The sequence below is a fragment of the Neofelis nebulosa genome, chromosome 12, assembly GCF_028018385.1.
Source record: "Neofelis nebulosa isolate mNeoNeb1 chromosome 12, mNeoNeb1.pri, whole genome shotgun sequence".
Taxonomy (NCBI): domain Eukaryota; kingdom Metazoa; phylum Chordata; class Mammalia; order Carnivora; family Felidae; genus Neofelis; species Neofelis nebulosa.
Window position 1 is genome coordinate 12,995,171 of NC_080793.1, and position 7,360 is coordinate 13,002,530.

Below are 7,360 nucleotides of genomic sequence, written 5' to 3' on the forward strand. Positions count from 1 at the left end.
GAAATCAATTAATATTATATATAATAATTATAATTATAAATAATTATATAATCAATTTAAGATTTTTTAAAGGTAAAATTTCAGAACAGCATGTATATTTATAATTCTATCTTAATAAATGTCTTATGTTTTAGTTTATTCAATTCAGGCCCTTTTTAAAGTTCCCAGCTTAAAAAAAATTTTTTTTAATGTTTATTCAATTTTGAGAGACAGAGAGACAGAGAGAGAGAGAGCATGAGTGAGGGAGGGACAGAAGGAGAGGGAGACACAGAATCTGAAGCAGGCTCCAGGCTCTGAGCTGTCAGCACAGAGCCCGACACAGGGCTCAGGCTCACAAACCACGAGATCATGACCTGAACCGAAGCTGGATGCTTAACTGACTGAATCACCCAGGCACACCTAAAGTTCCCAGCTTTTTTTTTACAGAAGAGGCTGTAGAAGTGCATTCTGTTCCAATTCCCCCCAGCATGTCCAGGAACTATTTGTGCCTTTCCTCTGAAACCTTGATGTCCCTCACTTACCGATTTTTTTTTGCTATAAGTAGGCCTCTTATATATATATATATTTTTTTTTAGATTCATATGTGGCAAACCTAATTGGAAAGAGTCAAGTCTTTAGTTTGCACCCCACCCCAAACTACACCTCAGTTTGTTTCTCGCAGAGTTCTGAGAAGAGACTATCTTGATTTGAGACTTGAATATCTTTCTGTTCCACAGCAGCCACAGTGAGGCTACACGAGGAATCTCATTACTAGATAATTATGGGTTTTGAATTTATCCAATCCATACTCCTGTCTCTAACTCAATGAAAAAGTCAGTCTAACAATAGCTAACACTGGCTGAGCACTAGCCATGTGCCAGCCACTGGATTTTCTTGTGGTAACCCTGTGCAGTGACGCTATGCTTATCTTTATTTTAAAGATGTAGAAACTGAGGTCAAGAGGATGAAGAAAATTGCCAAAGCTACACATTTAGGGTGTGACGTAAAGTTTATCTGAGTCAAAAGTCTAAGTTCTTAGTTCTGCTATGCTGCTTTTCAGGGTTTACTAAATCACTTTCTGACTCTTGTTCAGCTTCCTGCATATTTTCATGAGAAAATGCACCATTAGGGACTTAACAAATAAACTCCTTCAGTTATTCATTTCACTTTATCAAGATAAAGTTGGCAGATGAAAACTGTATATATGTAAGGTGTACAGTGTGATGTTTTAATATACATATACATTGTAAAATGATTACTACAATCAAGTTAATTCACATATCTATCACCTTAGAGAATGTAAATATCCATTCAATTTGGTAGCTACAGTTTTCATGACAAATGAAGATATTGATATTTTTGGCTTGTGAGTGTGACTGGTGTGAGTCAGTCCATTTTAATTTAACCCAATGCTTGGATATGATCCAGTTTCTATACATGCAAAGCTAACGACCTCAGACCATGATTATCACTCTGAGAAGCTCAGATTCTTTTCTTTCTGGTATCTCTGTCTTTTACCACCAACTGCAACCAAGTTGATTCAAGAGCTTAGCAAATAGAAGGAGGTACAGTGATATAATTTGTTGTATTCATTTAGTCATATCACCGTTATAGTCACAATTAGAAAAATGAATATTCCAATTTTTCACTTTTCTTGCAAAGGTAATCAACCTTTAGGAGCATACAGCCCATCATAAACAGCTCCATTGATTCCAAATGAAAAACAAAAATAAATGAATATTCTCAGAATTCTTCTGATATTCTGGGCAAATAAACTAATAGAACTTAAAACAATTGACTTTTGGGGAAAAGATACATCCTCTGGTTTTGACTTTATTATGACAGATGGTCTAACACCCTGGCTAGTGGTCCAGGCTGTAGGAGAGTGTCATACCCATGTGGGGGCATTTCCTGTACTTCTGAAAATGGAATCCCTACTATATCTATGCACTTAAAACCGCTACAGGGGCGCCTGGGTGGCGCAGTCGGTTAAGCGTCCGACTTCAGCCAGGTCACGATCTCGCGGTCCGTGAGTTCAAGCCCCGCGTCGGGCTCTGGGCTGATGGCTCGGAGCCTGGAGCCTGTTTCCGATTCTGTGTCTCCCTCTCTCTCTGCCCCTCCCCCGTTCATGCTCTGTCTCTCTCTGTCCCAAAAATAAATAAAAAACGTTGAAAAAAAAAAAAAAACCGCTACAGTAGACTCATTTATTTGTCTCCAGGGAAAGTATTTAGGCTGCATAGTGTAAACGAAAAGAAACATTTAGTTGGTACAAAGGAAATTTTGACTCACCTTCTGTATCAAACCCAATAATGAGGCTTTGAGTAGTTCATTTAACCTCTTGGACTTCAGTTTCTCCCTCTGTGAAGAAGGATAACTGAATTATGTCATAGGCTGTTGTGAGTCTCCTTATTACCATCAGGACAACATCCAGGCTTTTTCTTATCATGACATAATTAGCCCTTCCTGAGTCTGTCTCCATCTGTCTGTCCAGTGACACTTCCCTGTCATGCTATGCCACCCCAGGCTCACCTATGAAACTGCCCACAGCCCTCAAACAACTCACATGTACTGCCTGCATGCCTTTGCTATATTTAGCCATTTCACCTTCTTGGATGCCTCCCCCTCCTCTCTACCTGGTGATAGCTCAGGTGTTCAGCACTACAACAGATACCAGAAACAGGGTTCCTCAAACAATTTCCAAAGGACTAATCTGCTTCCCTTGACTGACTAGAAAAGGGGAGGTATGGTCAATGACTTACTCTCAGTCTTGAGTTGGGCCCAGAAGAGCTCCTCATTTTTTCATGTTAAGGTCAAGATTTGTCTCTTCTGATCTGGGATCTTACTTATCAAGAGTGGAGAAGCCATATTTGATGGCAGAAGAAAAGACATCTTCCCCTGTGTTTAAGGCATAAGTGGCTCATGGACCCACTCATTGACTCCAAGGATGGAGAAATGAGAGCAGGCCATCCTTGATCCTAAGTCAGCCAAACTGACTAGAAACCCAGAAAAAAAAGAAGCTACCCACCTGCAGTTTCTAAAATAATCCCTAGAGCTCCCTACTGGAAGTTGCTGAGACACCTGGGAACACCAGTCCCTGAAGTATTCATTGTGGGAAAAAATTTGGTCTGTTGCCCAGTCCTCAAACTTGAAATGAACTTCTCTGTGACTTTGTGAAGTTCAGTTATTCTCTCTGGACTTTGATTTTCTAAGGTAAATAAGTCAGAAAACAAAATTCTCACAATAAAAATCTTAGAGTTAACATTTTTACCATTTGAAGTGATAACTCATTATGATTTTAATTTGCATTTCCCCAATTCTTAATAATGTTGAGCACATTTTCATGTACTTATTGACCAGTCTTAGATCTTTTTATGAAGAATCTGCCCATTTTTATTGGGTTGTCTTTTGATAATGATTTGTAGGAATTTTAATTCTGATTTGTAATGGATATACTTTCTCATTTTTCCTTTAGTTTAAACCTTTAAAAAACCCAAATTTTATCAAGATATTTAATCATCCTTAATTTCCAAACATCTTGCAACATTTCCTAAAAATGTTTATTTTTTAATTTGAATGTTTCCTCCACAAAGCTCTGTGTGGCAAACCTTCTGAGGCTTTATATATCTATGAATATTTGTAATATATCTCTACATTTGAGTGGTACCTTTGCCTGATATAAAATATTGATTTTAAAACCATATTCCTTCTATGCATTAAAAATATTTCATTGTCTATTTACATCCAGGATAGCTATTAAGAAGTCTGATGTGAGTAAGATTACTGTTTTTGTGTAGGCAAACTTCCCTTTCTGTCAGAATTTTCTCTTTGATTTTGAAATTTATTAAATTTACGGAGGTGTAAGCCTTTTATTTTCTCTCCTTTTTATCACTCTATAGAGTTTTGAAATATGAAGTCATTTATATTTGAATAATTTGTCTCCATTATTTTTCTAAATATTTCTTCTCAATTTTATTTCTTATTCTTCTGGGACTCATACCTAATATGAATTATATAATATGTATAATATATATGTTATATATAATTAATTAAACAGATGCATGAAGATCTTAAGTTGCCTAGCACACATTCTATACATAGAAAGCATTCAAAATTGTGAAAAATTTAAAAAGTATTATGAATATTGAATTAATGAATATGAATATTTATTATATTATATTATGAATTCATATTACGTATATAGTAGTTTCAAGTTTTTATTTAAATTCCAGTTAGTTAACATACAGCGTAATATTAATTTCAGGAGTAGAATTTAGTGTTTCATCACTTACTTAAAACACCCAGGGTTCATTACAAGTGCCCCTCTTAATGCCCATTAGCCATTTAACCAATTCCCCACTCACCTCCCTTCCAGCAACCCTCAGTTTGTTCTGTATAGTCAAGAGTCTGTTGTATGGTTTGGCTCTTTCTTTTTTTCATTAATCCTTCTTTTATTTTGCTTAGGGGATAAATTACATTATTTGATTACTTCTTATTGTGCTAAAATACACATAACATAAAATTTACCATTTTAATCATTTTATTTTTAAAATGTTATTTATTTGTTTGTTTAAATATAATTTATTGTCAAATTGGCTAACATACAGTGTATAAAGTGTGCTCTAGGTTTTTGGGGTAGATTCCCATGGTTCATCACTTATACACAACACCCAGTGCTCATCCCAACAAGTGCCCTCCTCAATGCCCATCTTCCCCTCTCCCCCACCCCCACATCCACCCTCAGTTTGTTCTCTGTATTTAAGAGTCTCTTATGGCTTGCCTCCCTCTCTCTGTAACTATTTTTTCCCCTTCCCTTCCCCCATGATCTCTGTTAAGTTTCTCAAGATCCACATATGAGTGAAAACATATGATATCTGTCCTTCTCTGACTGACTTACTTCATTCAGCATAATACCTTCCAGTTCCATCAATGCTGCTGCAAATGGCATGATTTTATTCTTTCTCATTGCCAAGTAGTATTCCATTGTATATACAAACCACATCTTTATCCATTCGTCAGTTGGTGGACATTTAGGCTCTTTCCATAATTTGGCTATTGTTGAAAGCGCTGCTATAAACATTGGGGTACTGTGTCCCTATGAATCAGCTCTCCTGTGTCTATTGGATAACCATTTTAAAGTGCACAATTTAGTGGCATTAAGTATATTTACAGCGTTGTGCAACCATCATCTCTATCTAGGCTTTACCTAGATAGATTGTTCAGGAACAATATCACTTCTCTTCAAGGTTTACTGAAGGTTCTAGTCAGGGCAGTCAAGAAAGAAAATAAAATAATAGGCATCTAGATTGGAAAGGAAGGAGCAAAACTGTATTTATTTTCTGATGATTTTGTATATACAGTTAACCCTTGAACAACACAAGTTTGAGCTGCATGGGTCCACTTGTATGTGGATTTTTTTTTTTTTGTAAGTACAACATGGTACTGTAAATGTATTTTCTCTTCCTTATGATTTTCTTAACATTTTTTCTCTCTAGCTTACATTATCGTAAGAATACAATATATAATACATATAACATGCAAAATACGTTTAAATTTTTTTTAATGTTTATTATTGTTGAGAGAGAGAGACAGAGAGACAGAGAGACAGAGAGCAAGCAGAAGGGGGGTAGAGAGAGAGGCAGACACAGAATCCAAAGCAGGCTCCGGACTCACGAGCTGTCAGTGACAGAGCCTGGAGCCGGGCTCGAACTCATGAACTGCGAGATCATGACCTGAGCCAAAGTCAGACGCTTAACCCACTGAGCTACCCAGATGCCCCCCAAAATACGTTTTAATCAACTGTTTATGTCATTGGTAACAGTAACAATAACCTAAGCCTGACAATAGGCTATTAGTATGTTAAGTTTTGGGGGAATCAAAAGTTATACATGGATTTTCAACTGCATGTGTGTGTGGGGGGGTCAGTGCCCCCTAACATCTGCATTGTTCAAGGATCCACTGTAAAAGATACTAAGGAATAAAAAAATAAACTACTAGAATGAACAAATGGGTTCAAAGATGGCAAAGTACAAGGTCAATACACAAAAATCAATGGCATTTCTACCCACTAGGAAGGAACAATCTGAAAATGAAATGAACAATTCTACTTACAATAACATCAAGAAGAATAGCATACTTAAGAATAAATTCATCTAAATAAGTGGAAAATTCATAGTCTGAAACAACAAAATATTGTTGAAAGAAATTACAGATGTAAATGAATGGAAATACGTCCCATGTTCATGGCTTGAGATACTTCATACTGTTAAGATAACAGTACTTTCCAAATTGATTTATATATTCAGCATAATTACTACCAAAATCCAAGCTGTTTTCTTTGCAGAAATTAACAAGCTGATTTTAAATTTTTTTTTTAATGTTTTTTATTTATTTTTGGGACAGAGAGAGACAGAGCATGAACGGGGGAGGGGCAGAGAGAGAGGGAGACACAGAATCGGAAACAGGCTCCAGGCTCCGAGCCATCAGCCCAGAGCCTGACGCGGGGCTCGAACTCACGGACCGCGAGATCGTGACCTGGCTGAAGTCGGACGTTAACAAGCTGATTTTAAACTACCTATATAAATTCAAGGGATCCCAACTAACAAAAGTAATCTCAAAGGAATAGAACAAAGTTTCAGGATCCATATGTCCTGATTTCAAATCTTACTACAAAACTACAGTAATCAAGCTAGTGTGATATAGTCATGAAGATAGATATAGGCCAATAGAACAGAGCCGAAAGTCCAGAAGTAATCCCTCAAATTTGTATCCAGCTGAATTTTTATAAGGTGCCAAGACAAATCAATGGGGGAAAGAAATATCTTTTAAATAAATGACTCTGGGAAAACTGGATATCTACATGCAGAAGAATGACATTGAAGCCTTTTTGTGCATTAGTCACACAAAATTAACTCAAAATAGACCATTAATATATTGAAAAAGGAAGCCACATAATGAAAAAAAATCCTCAATATGTATATTTGGCAAAGGACTAAAATGTAGAATATACAAAGATTTTTTACAAATTAATGTTAAAAAGCAGACTACCCAATAAAACAGCAGCAAAGGATTGGGAACAGGTCCTTTACAAGAGAAACTATCAGAGTGATCAGTAAGTATAGGCAAAAGGGATAAACTACACGAGTTACCAGACAAGTGCAAATTAAAGCCACAGCACACTGTTTCTATAAACCCATAAAAATGTGTACAGTGGAAAAGATGGATAGTATAAGTGTTGGTGAGGAAGTGGACCACATTTTTCCATATGTTACAGAAATGAGTGTAACTGGTGTAAGCACTTTATCTAACTTTCTGGTATTATCTATTAATGCTGAAAATACACATACATTGTGGCCCCCAAATCCCATTCTCTAGTATATAGAGG